The 16,325-nt window shown below is 40.4% G+C and overlaps 1 long non-coding RNA gene across 3 annotated transcripts in view; it reads left to right on the top strand.

The window, feature by feature from the left end:
- Positions 1-16,325, top strand: part of LOC106508818 (uncharacterized) — a 56,448-nt gene that overhangs the window by 6,359 nt on the left and 33,764 nt on the right. For 2 of the 3 annotated variants that reach the window (XR_001305891.3, XR_014824189.1), the window contains exons 1-2: positions 14,871-15,226; positions 16,095-16,240. This is a non-coding gene — a long non-coding RNA (uncharacterized LOC106508818). Of the gene's footprint in view, positions 1-11,547; positions 14,202-14,870; positions 15,227-16,094; positions 16,241-16,325 lie in introns of those variants that run through there. The other variant, XR_014824190.1, reaches the window with a different exon arrangement.

The raw sequence follows: 16,325 nt of genomic DNA on the forward strand, positions 1-16,325 counted from the left end.
TATCTCTGTCTGGTTTTGGAATGAGGGTGATGGTGGCATCATAGAATGTCTTTGGGAGTATTCCTTCTTCTTCAACCTTTTGAAAGAGTTTAAGGAGGATGGGCACCAATTCCTCTTTATATGTTTGATAAAATTCACCTGTGAAGCCATCTGGTCCTGGACTTTTATTTGTAGGGAGTGATTTTATGACCTCTTCAATTTCATTTCTAGTGATTGGTCTGTTCAGTTGGTCTGTTTCTACTTGATTCAGTTTTGGCAGGCTGTAAGATTCTAGAAAATTGTCCATATCTTCCAGATTGTCAAACTTGTTGCCATATAGTTGTTCATAGTATTCTCTTATGGTTTTTTGTATTTCTGCTGTATCCGTTGTGATTTCTCCTTTTTCATTTATAATTTTGGTTATTTGGGTTCTTTCTCTCCTCTTTTTAGTGAGTCTGGCCAGGGGTTTGTCAATTTTGTTCACCTTTTCCAAGAACCAGCTCTTGGTTTTATTCATTTTCTCTATTGTTTTTTGAGTCTCTATTTTATTGATTTCTTCTTTGATCTTTATAATTTCCTTCCTTCTGCTGACTTTAGGACTTTTTTGTTCTTCTTTTTCTAATTCATTTAGGTGGAGAGTTAAGTTGTCAATTTGGGATCTTTCTTCTTTTTTGAGAAAGGCCTGTACAGTAGAAATTGACAGAACACTGTAAATCAACTATAATGGAAAAAATAAAAATCATTAATAAAAAAATTTTTTAAAACCAGCCATGCACAAGGAACAATGTGCTTATGAACTGGGATCTCACCTGTAAAATAACCACCCAGCTTGGCACAGACAGGTGGCAGCCTGAGCCTTGTTTGCACATGGAATGAGGAAGAAAACGCCCTATCTGAGGTTAAGAAGCTACCAAGTAGGAACTCATAAATGGATTCACTCTAGAGCCTGCAAAAAGAACAAACAAACAAGTTGACCATCAAAAAGTATATGTAAATTCTTGAAGGCCAAGCCAGGGGGAAGCCCCAGGAAGGTCTCCAGATTTTTCAGTAAATAAAATGCTTGGAACTTGAGTCAGTAACTAAGTGGGTGCTCTCATGTACGTATTTAAGATGCTGTTATGGACTGAATGTCTATGTCTCCTCCCTCCCCCCAGATTCATCCCTAATACTCCCCAGTGTGATGGTATTAGGAGGTGGGGCCTTTGGGAGGTGATCAGACCATGAGGATGGAGCTTTTGTGAATGAGATTAGTGCCCTTATAAAAGAAATCCCAGAGAACTCTCTAGTTCTCTTCCTGCCGTCTGAGGACACAGCAAGAAAATGACAATTTGTAGTCCAGGAGGTCCTCACCAGAACCCCAACATGCTGGCCTCCTGACCTTAGACTGCTAGACTCCAGAACAATGAGAAATAAATTTCTGTTGTTTATACGCTAACCAGTATACAGTTCCTTAAACAGCAGCTTGAACTAAGACAGATACCTATAGGTATACAAATGTTCATAGCAGTTATTCACAATAGCCAAAAGGTGGAAACAATCCAAATAACCATCTGATGAATGGATCAACCAGAGATGGTATATCCATAGAGTGGGATATTATCTGACCATAAAAAGGAATGAAGTTCTGATAGATGCTACAAAATGGATGAACCTTGAAAATATTATGCTAAGTGAAAGAAGCCTGACACAAAAGGCCTCATATTACATGATGCTGTTTAGATAAAATGTCCAGAGTAGACAAATTTATAGATATGGAAAGTAGACTAGTCACTGCCAGTGGCTGGAGAGAGGAGGAACTGCTGGTGAGTATGGAGTTTCTTTTTGGGGTGTTGAAAGTGTTCACAATTGGATAGTGGTGATGGTTGCACAACGTAGTGAACATAGTAAAAATCACTGAATAGTGCATGTAAAAAAAAAAACAGGAGTTCCCATTGTGGCACAGTGGTTAATGAATCCAACTAGGAACCATGAGGTTGCGGGTTTGATCCCTGGCCTTGCTCAGTAGGTTAAGGATCCGGTGTTGTGGTGAGCTGTGGTGTATGTCGAGGACGAGGCTCCGATCCCGAGTTGCTGTGGCTCTGGCCTAGGCTGGCGGCTACAGCTCCAATTCGACCCCTAGCCTGGGAACTTCCATATGCCGAGGGAGCGGCCCAAGAAATGGCAAAAAGATAAAAAAAAAAAAAAAAAAAAAAAAACCTAAAAATAAAAAAAGTGCCCATGGAACATGTATCTCTTTCTGTTCACAGAAAACTATTTGTTCTATAGCTAGCACTTCCTCTGCATGGGCACAGATGGCGCCACTGTGCCCATCTCTACCCTACACTCCAACCAGATGTTTCCCAGCTTCATGTTTTTCTCAGGTAGCTTCACCCACTGATAGACCTCTCCCCTTCTCCATCTGTCAAAATCCTTGACTCCTTTGAATGCCACCCAATCCAGGAAACATTTTCCTCCCATAATTAGGTTCCTCTGTATGCTCGAACTTTCTGTTCACCCTTCTCTCTCTCACAGCCCTCACTTACTTCCTCCAACTTTACGGGGTGTGTTTACTTATCTGTAAGCTTTACCTTGCCCTGCCCAGGAAGCCACTTGTATCTCTCACATTAGCCCAGTGCCTGCCACGTGTAAGAACCGAATAGAAATTACCTCTAACGGGTATACCAACTCCCTCTCCAGGGCGCACAAGTCCTAGTCTACCTCTCCTTTCTACTGCTCTTGGTTATAGGGGGACCCTTATTTCTATCCTTCAACTGCTTCCATTCCCATAAGGGAAGATTATAGGGTCTCAAGACCCAATACACCCCTCATTCCCCTACAAGGCCTCTTGCAGCCTCTTGGACAACAAAACCCCTCTGATTGATGCTCGAGTCCTATGGTTAATTCTGAAAATGGTGAGGTCATTTTATTCCATTCTTTGTGCACTAACATTAGGCTCTGCCACCAGGTTCCACAATGTCATTCCTCCTTCCTCACACCTCTCACTGTCCACTGGGCCCCAGTGTAGACCATGCACCTAAAAAACAAAGGAAAGCAGCAAGGCTTGTAGGAGTGGAGACTGTGTGGGGTTGGGGGCAGGAGCAGTGGAAGCTCTGCAACCAGCTCAGCCTGCCTAGCCTGTTAGAGATGCTGGTAGGCAGGAGGGCACTGCAGCTACAAGCCCAGGGTCTATGTATCTGTATTCCACAGACAAGAACATTCATCAGCATAGTTTGCTCGTCTTATTTATTGGTTGCAACTTGGATTAAAAAGCTAAACCAAAAGGCCTGTAAATAATCTGAGGCTTTGTTACAAAGTTTGAATTTACATCTCTTTCACTATCGAGGCAAAATATCACAGACCGAATCAGGTATTGAGTGCTAGAGAGTATTCTATTTCATAGCACCAATGTGGTGAAAGCATTTGCAAAATGAAACAGTCATTTCCTAGTTCATCTGTATGTAAGTTGGGGATTTTTGTGCACTGGGTTTTCTTCCAAAGAGGTAAAACTTTTCTTAATAAGTAGAAGGGGTAGACTTTGAAAAATTGCTTACTTCTTATTACATAAGAAACAGATATTCCTACATCATGTGTCTTTAAAACATAAGCAAACATACTTATTGAGAATTTATTAAGCCTCAGTCATGCTAACCTCTCCATAAATATCATTGGAATGAAAAATAAAAGGAAAAACAAATCTCTTGTATTCCCACCATTCAGAGGTAACCACAGTTAACTTTGGGGTATCCGTCCTTCCAGTCTTTTCTGTGCATATTTCCAGTGTATTGCCATTTTATAAGCTGCTGTTTTCACTTAACAAGGCGTCATGAACATTCTACAGATCACTAGCTAGTGGCAAGGTACTCCCTTGTTGAGCTGGATGCAGTCTAAGTGTGTATCTCAAACGCTGACCTCCAGGAATCCTAGCCTGGGGGAGGAGGAGAGACTATTTCCAATTAAGCCCCTCTCTGTGGAGCTGGCATGACACTAGACCAGGCTTTTCTGTCCTGTCCAAAAATACCAAGCTGAGAAAGGAAAATACACAACACCAGCAAAACGGACTGCTGGAGCCAGTGTGTGAACCCAGTACCTGGCAGAAGGGTGTGTGGGTCAGTCGCCTGTCATGCTCTACCTGCTGGGCAACATTTTTTTTTTTTTTAAGCCTCTGGCAATGGGAGGAGCTGATGATAGCTTGATTGGGCTCCTGCCAACTATGACGAAAGAAAAAACCTCACTCATACTGCCCCTTATCACTGGGCCTGAGCCCCACAAATAAAGTCATTTCCTCCCTCACTGTGTGTCATGGACTATAGACTGACGGTGTTTCCACTGACCTCTGTGATTGAGGGAGGATGGTTCTTTCCCAGGAGCACTAAATCTGCTTTGAAGTTCCTGCCAGAGGACTCAGAGGCTGCAAAATGCTATGCAGGTTGCCATATACACTAAAGGGGGGGGGGGGGGACACCCTCCCAAGTTGAAGCTATCCTTCAAAGGTTATGTTTGAAAATAATTTATATTCATGGATAGAGATACCAAAAGGAAACTACAATAGGTAAATGGGCCCAGCTCACTCCTTTAAATTTAGGATTTTCTTGGGTTGAGGATGCAGCGTAGTAATTCTGCATGAAAGTCAAAATGTCTTGATTACTGTTATTTCTTAGCTAGGTGACCACGGCAAGTTCCTGGACTTCTGAATTGTTTAGGTTCTTCAACTGTATAATAAGCGTAATAAATAAAGTCTGCATCTATTTCAGAGGGCATACTGTCCAGACTGCATTATGCAACGTGTACAGCCACTTAACACAGTGTCCAGTTCACCACAATGATTTGTGTATGTCAACTATTTTTACTGTCGTTGCAATTGAGCTCCTTGTCTTGTATAATGTTAAGTGATAGGTGTCTTATCAGGATCTGGGATTTAACCTCAGGGTCTATGTTTTCTAGATAAAAACATGTGGACTATACTCAGTTAACCAGGGAATCATCCCACAGACATACAGCTCTTACTCCATTTTTAGGAACTGAAGGAAAGAAAGAGACTAGTTTCTACAATAGGAAATAAATACTCTTGCTAAAAAGCAAAGAAAAGGAAAGAATTTATGAGGTTATTGAGATCATTCCAATGTTACTTACAAATTGATTCAGTTTCGTATTTTGACAAAGATACTAGATTCTGAGGCTCAAAGAAAATTTTTGAAATTATAGGGGCTTCCTGTGGCTTGACCTTACCAATTTATGTTACCCCAGTAACTCAGAATGGCTTATCCCAAAGCTACTGCCATCACCAGAGAATTTGGCAAGTAGTTATTGCTACCATGTAGCCTCTCCATCCACCTTCCAGCACAGGTGTGTAATGTTGCTCTCCCATCTGACTCTATTCCTACCAGCCCTATGCATTCTCATTTTGCCTGAGACCTTCATGGATTCAACAGCTGGACCCAGGCTGGATTCAATGTTACTGTGACCTGGCGACTTTGCATTAGTAGATCCAAACCCCCCATGCCACTCAGGATAGGAGTCCTTGCAGACTCTGAAGGGTTGGGAGCTGCCAGAAGAAGGCTGAAGGCTATGATCTACATGAGTTCAGTTCTCACGTTCCCTCTTCATGGATCCAAAGTCACCGGTAATCCCAGAAAGAATGATTCTCTTTGTTAAATACTGACCACCACTCTTACTGGAACCATCAAATGTAAGCCTGCCAACTGTCAGAGTTAGGAATTATTTTGCAGAATTTTAGAATCTCTGATCAAGAGTTAGTCACTTTCATTCGCTTCCAAAAGTCCTTCCTTGCCATCACCAAAAATAAAAACAAAAAAGTCTATTTTCATAAACTCTTGTGTCTTGTTCATAAAGAGATCCCAAAAATATGATGTCCTTACCCTGGAAATTCCAGATAACCATTCCTTTTCTCAGTCAGTCTCTCCTAACTCTGCTTTGCTTTCTTCATTCTTCCCATTTTTCCCTCCCTCCTCCCCTTTTCTCCTTCCTTCCCTTCCTTTCCTTCCTTCCTTCCTTCTGGTCTAACCTAACCTTTCCTGATGCTCTTTGGGCCCATGGGAATAACTCGGGATAAAAGTTTTGTGAGATCCCTACCTGTACATCATTCCCTTATCTCTATGCTCAGTATTTCCCTTTAATTGGTCACTATTGACTGCTTTTACAGATACACTATGCTATGCTCCAGTTTAAACAATATGAAGTGTAGTGTAGGTATCTTCTTAAATTCAAAGACGATCCACAACTTATCAGATAACTAACTATTGAAATTGTTATTACTTGTGCCTAATTAGAGATGAAGTGAAATATCTTGTTTAACATCCATTGTATAGCAATACTTATATCAACTTGAAAATATCTCAATTAGGATTTGAGGGGAAAAAAATTAAGAGTGAAACTATATTCAGCAACTATGGCAGTTTTATGTATCCTGGCCCTTTTTTAAAATTTCTTTATTTGGAAGTATGTATGTCAGAGTTAATTTTTATAATTTTCCAAAATCCATCAATGATATGGAAATGATCAGACTGTATTTTCTTTTTTCGTTCTTTTTCCATTTTGTTTTGTTTTGCTTTTTAGGGCTGCACCTGTGGCATATGGAGATTCCCAGACTAGGGGTCTAATCAGAGCTACAGTTGCTGGCCAATGGCACAGCCACAGCAACACCAGATCTGACCTGCATCTGCGACCTACACCACAGCTCAGGGCAACACGGGATCCTTAACCCACTGAGTGAGGCCAGGGATCAAACCTTCAAACTCCTGGTTCCTAGTTGGATTTGTTTCCACTGTGCCATGACAGGAACTCCTGTATTTTCAATTACAGTTCTTTATCGAAAGGCTTGTATGCTAATTGGGCTTAGCTCACCAATACTTTTTCTTACCATAGACAAATGCTCAACTGTGATTGAACTGTACTCATATTTTGAATCCTAGGACTAATTTTTAACATAATTTTTCATTATCATATTAATAGGATGAGTTCTATCAATAAAATCAGCTAAATAAAGGGCTGAAGAATCAGTTATTTAAAGGAATGTTTGGAGTTCCCATCGTGGCGCAGTGGTTAACAAATCCGACTAGGAACATGAGGTTTCGGGTTCGATCCCTGGCCTTGCTCAGTGGATTAACGATCCAGCATTGCTGTGAGCTGTGGTGTGGGTCGCAGATGCAGCTTGGATCCCACGTTGCTGTGGCTCTGGTGTAGGCCGGTGACTACAGCTCCGATTGGACCCCTAGCCTGGGAACCTCCATATGCCGTGGGAACGGCCCAAGAAATGGCAAAAAGACAAAAAAAAAAAAAAAGAAAGAAAGAAAGAAAGAAAAAGAAATGTTTAACTAAGAATTATCAGAGCAGCTGAAACACCATAAGGCATCTTGAACTCAAAAAGATCCATTTCCTCTGGGTGAACTCTGCCCCCTGGCCTGCACCCAAGGCACAGGTTCTTTGGTGAGTGGAACCCAGATATGATGTCAGTATCCTCTTGGCCAGGCTACTGCACAACAGGCTCAGGAACAGGGCATAAAAGTTAGCTTACTTTATAAAGCTACTGATCTTCAATGTGCTCCAGCCAGTTCACATCCATTGCTAGCACCTAGCCCAGCAATGGGCATTCTGAACAAATGATAATCACAAGTGTTCTCCAAAAAAATGGGAATGGTACAATCATGAGTGACCCAAACTCATGAGGATATCTAAAAGAATAAAACCAAAATTAAAGGATTGTTTCTGGGGTGAAGATCAATTGGGTGGAGGCACATTTGATTGTGTCTTATATTATTAGTTCCATGGGACTTCTGTTTTTAACTACTTTCTTAAAAAATTTTGTGGAGATATAAGTTGATAAAGTCTTCTCACAATATGGTTTGGAGGTAACTATCAGAAATAAAAATGTGCAAATTCGAAAAATGTTGAATCTCAGACCCAGCAATTTCATTCTCAGAATCTGTCCTAAAGAAATACTCACATATAGCTATAAACAGTACAAGGACTGTGGCAACATGTCCAAGAGCAAAAACAAAAAATTGGAAACTATGCAAAAAAAAAAAAAAATCATTAATAGTGCGTTGGTTAAACAAATTGAGCTATGACCATCTTATGGATACAGTGTAGTTATTCATTTAAAACTGTAAGACTCTGGAGTTCCCATCATGACGAAGCGGAAACAAATCCAACTAGGAAACATGAGGTTGTGGGTTGGATCCCTGGCCTCGCTCAGTGGGTTAAGGATCAGGCGCTGTCGTGAGCTGTGGTGTAGGTCACAGATGCAGCTCGGATTTGGCATTGCTGTGGCTCTGGCATAGGCTGGCAACTACAGCTCCAATTAAACCCCTAGCCTGGGAACCTCCATATGCCAAGGAGGCAGCCCTAAAAAAAAGACAAAAAAAAATAGTAAGACTTTATATTTGTTTCTTGACAAATATATATATATATATATATATATATGTTATACATGTATATGTATTTTATGTATACATACATATGTATGTATTCATATGTTGATGAAACTAAACAGCAGGTTACAGAATAGTAGAAATCTTATTATCATAAGAAAAGAATGTGTGGTACATGTACAAATGCACACATGTGTGTAAAAGCTGACAGAAATATCTGGGAAGATGCATTTCTAAATTATCATCTCTGAGGAAAGAAATGGGACTTGATGGAGGTTATAGAGATGGGAGAGTAGAAAATTGAGGAAGGGAATTATTGGAGGTCACTTACTTTACATTCGCTCTGCAATGTTTACCTTTTTTTACAATAAGTTTGCATTGCCTTTGTGATTGAAAAGTCACTTTATAGAAATTTTAAAGGACTAAAAAAGAAAGAAAAAAAGTCACTCATAACTGAATCACCCAAACACAAATCTTTTTATTTTTGTGTATTGTTTTCCAGGCTTTTAATATGAGCCTAAATAAGTGGAAACCATACAAAATTGCAAAATTATGTAAGAATGTCGACACATGATCTAATTTTAAATTATACATTTTTATAGATATGAATTAACATTTTGTTGCAAAAAATTATCACCTGGTATGTGGCATTGATGTATTTATGTTCAATCATTGTACCAGAATAAGTACACATATTGGCTGCTTTGGGCTTCATACAGTTCTCATAATTAGTGCAAAAAAAATTGGCTTATAACATATCACTTTGAATTATGACTTGCAGGAAAATTCTAAGTAGAAAAATTATCAAATTAAACAAGAATTTAAACATTTTATGGTTCATAATATACACTGACAATAATATAGTTCAATATTATTGCCACAAAAAAAAGTGTTTTTGGTTTTATTCCACCCTTATTAGCATTGGTTTTTAAAACTATTTTCGGTAAAAGTTGAAAAATATATTTTTAGAATAAATTATAAATTTGAACATTTCCCTTGTGTTGATTTGTTAATTGCATCTGGTGAACTGACTGTTCAGGTCTTTTTTCCATTTATTTATCTAACAATTTTTTTTATTAGTAAGAATAATAGCAAATCCTACTGAGTGTCAAATGGCATTGTTCTCAGTATTATATAGACATTTCACATCTTAACCTCACAAAGCCCCATAATTACTACTATTGCCACTATTTTATCCTTTTTTTTTTTTCTTCTTTTTTTTTTTTTTTAGGGCTGCACCCACAGCATATGAAAGTTCCCAGACTTGGGGTCTCAATGAAACTGCAGCTGCTGGCCTACATCACAGCCACAGCAACACTGGATGCCTAACCCACTGAGCAAGGCCAGGGATCAAACCTGTATCCTCATGGATACTAGTTGGGTTCATTACTGCTGGGCCACAAAGGGAACTCCTTGCCACTAAGAAATTTAGGACATAAATAGGTTCACATCAAGAGAAGTCCGACATCAGGCTCTTGTTCTCACCACACTACATGACTTCATATGAACATGTTAAATAATTAAGATATCATCCTTTTATCTGCCACATTTGTTAAAAGTATTTTCCCAGTGCGTCGCATTTTTTTGTGTTCTCATGTTTTATGTGCAGAACGCATTAATGTTCTTATAATAAATTTGATTTGTTTTTGTCTTTGTAATTTGTTCTATCTTTCTAAACTATAAAGGTACCTCTGCTCTAGAGATTTTCAAATATATTTCCTTCCAGTATGTATGCAAATTCTTTAATCCACGCGGACACTATCTCGGTGTACAGTATGAGACATCTGGGATTTTTTTTTTTTTTTTTTTTGACCCTGACACTGTCCCTGGGCAGAGAATTACTCTGTCAGTGTCCAGATGAGATACTGAGCTTCCAGGATTTAAATCTTTGACTTACCTTTGCTCTCAGTGATATGATTAAGCCAAGATTATTTAACTCAAGCCCCAATGAGTCATTCCAAACACCTTGAATCATTCTGAGAGACCTGACAAATTTTCTGCTGAGTTACTGCCTTGGAGAATTCTTTGCATGACTAGTTGAACATTGGATGTCTGCATGCCTTATGATTTATAGCTTATCATCATCTGGGCACATGTCTGACCCAATGGGCACACCCGTTTTATTTCCACAGAGAAGAAATATCTTTGGTATTAAATGAGTAGGTGCCAATTGGTGCTAAAGTGTAGGTCAGTGGAGCAGGGCATAGAGTATGTTACCATTTGTGTCTGGGGAAATATATACCTTCCATTTACAGAAAAAAGGATAGATATAGGTTAAGATATGGATATGGGCAGAGACATACATCTAGGCAGACACAGACATAGATACTAACGTATAGATACATAGAAATTTACCCACAAAAAATTGGTCGAAGAGGTTACCTCTGGGGAAGAAAATCAGGTATCTCGGAGCGATGAGGAGTAGCTAAGACTTTTCACCACCTATCCTTATGTAACTTTTGAATTTTTCTTCATGTGCTTCTATTGCCTATTCACAAATAATTTTTATATTAAAAATAATGAAAGTTAAATTCAAGCATTTCATTGGGGATGTGGTGACACTTTCCAGTCACCTTATGGAAATATTCAGGGTTGATCATATGAGGGATTGGTAATTCCAAGGTGGTTTGGTAACATTCTGAATTATACAAACTTTTAATTTTGTGATATGTCATCCACATCCAGTATGCCCTTGTATGAAATCAGTACTCTGTTTTGGTTGTAGGGGACTACGTTTCCCAGGTTTCTTCAGTTTCCATCTAGATTTCAATCTAGGTTCAGCCAATGGAAGGCAAAGGCCCTAGAATGAAGGATGGAAGGAAGAAAGAAACCAGGGTATTGTTCTCTATTTTCTGTGTTATTTCCAGCACCAGTTATAAGTCTCAGCTCCAGCTAGGAAGCCTCTACTCTGGTTCTAGTTCCTACTGGATGACCCTGGCTTCTGGACATTGGTAATTCCACTTCCTCTTATTGTCCTTCCAGTGTCAAGGTGGGAACAGCTTCCTACTGTTGCTAATCTCTGGACTTCCTCTTTGGATTCCATGTTTGGCTTCTCAGTCCTTCCATTTCCTAGGGAATCAATTCTCTATATTAAATTTCCTCTGTTGGAAAAGCCTGGAGGGGCTTCTGTTTTTTCTTGTCAGACAGCTTGACTGATACACCTCACAAGTCCACACTGTCTTTCTTTCTTTTTTCTTTTCAGCTACACCAATGGTGAGCAGAAGTTCTGGGGCCAGAGATTGAACCTGCACCACAGCAGCAACCCAAGCCATACCAGTGACAATGCCAGACCCTTAATCCACTGAGTTACCAGGGAACTCCTACAGATGCACATTTTCTATTTCTTGCTTTGCAATCCCTTACCCTCAGAACTCTTTCAAATAATATATGATCTTGGATTCAGACTGAAGAACTCCCAACTCAAGGAGCGTGCAGTATTTTACACTCCACCCCTGTAATTTCACAACCACCATTTTTTATCATTGCCCAATGCTGTAGATGGCTTTTTCAATGACACCACTTGTAGACACACACTTAAGAATAATAGCCTCTGCATTCCTTTCAGAACCAGAACACTTAGGGCATTAAATGTGGAAATCCCTCTGGTCAGACCTTTTAGTCTGACTCTGGCCTAGCTATGGAAATTCAGATTCAGAGCTTCTTCTTGACGGAGATTTTAGGGAGAAATGACCATGTGGTGCTCAAATACAGATTCTCCATTTCTCAGCTGGCTTTTTTTCAAGCTCTTCTTGCATAAGAAATCAAAAATCCCATTTCCCCTGTTCCTCAGGAAAGACAATATTCTTGACCAAACCAGTGGCCTTTATTTAGAGATCACCAGCCCATCTCTTGTCACCACAGGGTTCTCGCGAAAGTTTAGCCCAAGCCTAACTACTCCAGGTGATTTATAGGTTCATGAGAATTTTCTAACAAATTATTGTAATTCATCAGAAATGATTGGGTTTTCTCAATTTATAAGTTATTCAAATTCTGTGCTGGCCGGGGCGAGAGCCTTATCGTTTCTCATGATGACAGGCAGTGTCTGACTCAAGGGGTCTGACTTGCACATGGCTCTCACATCACTGCCCTTCTGGACTTTGTGGGACCCCGCCCTTCCTCACTGGCCCTGTACCTGATGCTCCTTTCTTCCACCTGCTGTGCGGCAAGTGTGTTAATTCCCTTCTTCCCTCACAATCCGCTCCCCTGATGCTGATCCAATCCTTCGACTCCTAATCACATCAATTTGGAGCAATCGTGAACTCCTGCACCCCGCCACCTTCAGCCATATAATCCATCCCCATCCCTATCCCTCTACTTTTAGCCTTTGCCACCTCTCCTTTACCGGACCTGTTAATGCCTCACATATGGCCTCATCTTACCACCCAAAGTCCTATCCTTCCAACAAAGTGCCCTTGGCCCTGACCATCCACACTATCCCTGATACAGAAGTAAATAACCCCAGCTATTAAATGTCCCATCTCCATTCAATGACCTTGTGAAGATCCTGGTGTCTATCCCTCCTAGTCCTATAACTGCTCCACCCTAATCTTCACCTCCCTTGTCAAATCTCCCAAGTTATCAATTGTTACCCTTGGCCTGACCTGTCAGAGGTGTAGGAACATATTTACTGGGATGCCAAGAAAGTTTAAACTCCAGGGGTCCTCACACAGCTCCCTTCCCAGGTCTCATATCTAATGCAATTTTCATAGTGGTATATTCTTCTAACAGCCTTCAGGCCACCACAAAACCTGGCCCTGCCCCTGTTTGGATGATCACTCCCTTGATTATCTTGGAATTAGGGGAATGTTCCCACTCTATCTGCCTGCTGCTTCTAGGGGATAAAAAAAGTGCTTCTAGAACCACAAATTGAACTTTGCATGCCCTCAACCTTAGACACAGTGTTAAACCTAGTGGTTAGCTTTAATTATATGGCTGGTGCTTTGTTTCAGCTACTTTTTTAGATTAAACAGGTTTTTGCTGATTGGCTTTGGAAACCAACCACTGAACAAGTGACTTGTAAACAAACTTCTGGAATGTAAGCCATTTCTAAATTGCAGGCTTTGGGGACTTAACATTAACAAAAGCCCATAAACCACGTGTGGAAACCTATGTATAAATACCGACATTTTGTCACATGAAAAAAGTTACTCATTAAATTCAATCAAAAGATGTAGCAAAATTGGTAATATCCAACAAGTCATGATGGGTAACTACAGCCATCAGTCATCTGTACTTTCTGGGGCAGTTTCCATTTTAAATGTTCTGCTCTATGATCACCCTGTATGACTCTCTAGTTCATCATTATGAACTCAGAAACGAGTGTAGTACTTGGTACACAGTAGGCACTCAAGCAATGCATGCGAAATGAATGATTGTAAAATACTGTTTTGCAGACTTGCTTTTGGTTTTAAAACTATGATTACTGACTATATTTATAGTGGACGTATAAAAGCAAGTTAACATACTTTTTGTGATTTTTAAGTCTATATGTTGACAATTATGTAAATTTATTTAATTTGCCAAATCTCATTTGCAAAACAAAATGACTTGGATTTCAACAGATGTAATACATATACTAATGTCTTTATCCTCAGTGAAAAAATTCTTTACCAGATGATTATACAGCTCTTCCAGAATATTGTGTTTATTTTCTTATTCATGCAGAGGAATGCTTTTATATCAGTTTTGGCATGTAAATAGTTTTATTTTTAAATAATCAGTATAGTTACAGCCTCTAACCTCCCACATAGTTCAGCAAAATGCTACAAATATGTTACACACTCTCCAATTTTCAGTCTAAGAACTCATTAACTTTCAGTGAGACTATGGATTCCCTCCAGCAAGTAGATTAATAAGGTGAGTATGATGAAGAAAAATTTTTATGTAAATTATCTTAATCATTCTAAGAATTCAAAAGGATGAATTATAATAGAGTGATGACCAGGAATGTCTTTGATTTCTGGATTCCTGGACCACAGCAGTATTACAAATTGGTTGCAGCTTCTCCACTGCTTCTTACCCCTTCCTTTCTACCACTTCACCCCAACAAGAGAATTCAATAGTCAACCACTGGTGTTTGGGGAATATATTTGGGGAAAAGAAACAAGAAGTTGTTTTTTTTTTTTTTAATTTTAGGTTGAAAGTAACTTCTCAGTTCTAGGAAAATTTATAGCTTTGGAGCTAGTTTGGGGATAGAAGCATTCATTTCTCCATCAGACTACCAGTCACTAGAACAAAGACATGTTCCCCTGATACCATTGGTCCTTTCCCCCATCTCACGCCCCCACCAGCCAAGAACACTCCCTAAGAAATTTCTTTTCCTGTGCTCTTTTATTCACCACAAGTGAATTTTCATCCCAAGACACACAAGAGCACACCAGGAAATCTCCTGGTCCTGCATTGCAACACGTGTATGTGTCCACTTCCTTCCCCGAATTTTAAAATAATCCCTTCCACCTTTATTCCTCATCTTTGACCAACAAAGTGAGAGACACAGCCAACTCCCTTCTCCACAGAGCATGACTCATGCCTTTCATGGCTGGGAACTTACCCGGAACAGACACAGAATGTGATAGATCTTACAGATGATTTTTTATAAGTACATGAGTGGTCTCCACACAAGTTAGGAAAGTTGCTGGAAATCTGAGGAGGTTTTCAGGATACCTGAAAGCCAGAGTCCACTTAGCCATTGTTTGAAGAAAACAATTTCAGGCATTTCAAAGGAAGAGATCTCTCAGACAACTGGCTGTTCCTGCTTCAAACCAGCTCCCATCCTCCCCACCCACCACCCCATCAGAGGGCCATTAGAATGCTGTTGGAAATGGTGGTGGTTTTTCAGCAAATACCAGGTTCTCCCACTTCAAAGAACAGTCAGCAGAGCGGTGAGTTATTGCTTCTTCCTGGGGAGTTCTCCTTGCCAGAGTGTAAGAGACATTGCCGTCTTTCCCTCTTCTTCCCAGGCAGAGGGGGAGGATTTTTTTCAGAACTAGCCCAAAGAGAATTCCTTGTGCAGAGCACTTAAAGCAAGGTTTCGGAAGCTCTCAGATCTACTACTTTGTTTTATGGTTGGAGAGGAGGGAAAGTGGGAATTGTGGGGGAGTGGCGAATTCAGTGCTTTTAAAAGACAGAGCACACATTTTCTCCCCCACAGGAAGGGGGGTGGAGAAGCAGCCTCTTGATGACCTTGGTGGCTGGGTCCTGGAGGAAGAGGGAGCTGTTCCATCTAGTTCCAAGTAGAGGACCATGAAACTCTGCTCACTTACTCCCAGCCAGTCTTTCATTACCACTCTGTGCTCATAGAAAAGGAGAACTCAGGAGTTCCCGTTGTGGCGCAGTGGTTAACGAATCCGACTAGGAACCATGAGGTTGCGGGTTCGGTCCCTGCCCTTGCTCGGTGGGTTAACAATCCGGCGTTGCCGTGAGCTGTGGTGTAGGTTGCAGACGCGGCTCGGATCCCGCGTTGCTGTGGCTCTGGCGTAGGCCAGTGGCTACAGCTCCGATTCGACCCCTAGCCTGGGAACCTCCATATGCCGCGGGAGCGGCCCAAGAAATAGCAAAAAAAAAAAAAAAGAAAAGGAGAACTCAGCAAGAAGCTGGGAAGTAGAGCTCTAAACACTAAATAAATCTTTTTTGCTTAAGCAAAAGGGCACCTAATGAATTGTTCATAAACTTTTGTTTTCAGCAAAGCCAAATGGAGCAGCCTTAACACTATGGAACAGTTGACTATATTAACCATCTTGTCTTTTACAGCAACTTTCCACTTAGAGTAGAAGCCTCCATTCTTCAACCCTGGGAGAAACAACAGCATTCTCTATAACCCAAGTTGGGAAACTAGAAGCAAATTGTCAATGGACCTAGAACACCCATCTTCCACTTCTTAGTCCTTCTCTGAACAAGTGAGTATAAGCTCCATCTCTTCTCAGGAGCCATTCTGGAATGCACTAGGGCTTGTCCCCTTCCTCCCTCAGTAGCTGCCTGATC

The sequence above is a fragment of the Sus scrofa genome, chromosome 13 (genome assembly GCF_054392235.1).
Source record: "Sus scrofa isolate SSC_HxYL_T2T_F1_AM1 chromosome 13, Sscrofa_HxYL_maternal_Yorkshire_Landrace_v2.0, whole genome shotgun sequence".
NCBI lineage: Eukaryota > Metazoa > Chordata > Mammalia > Artiodactyla > Suidae > Sus > Sus scrofa.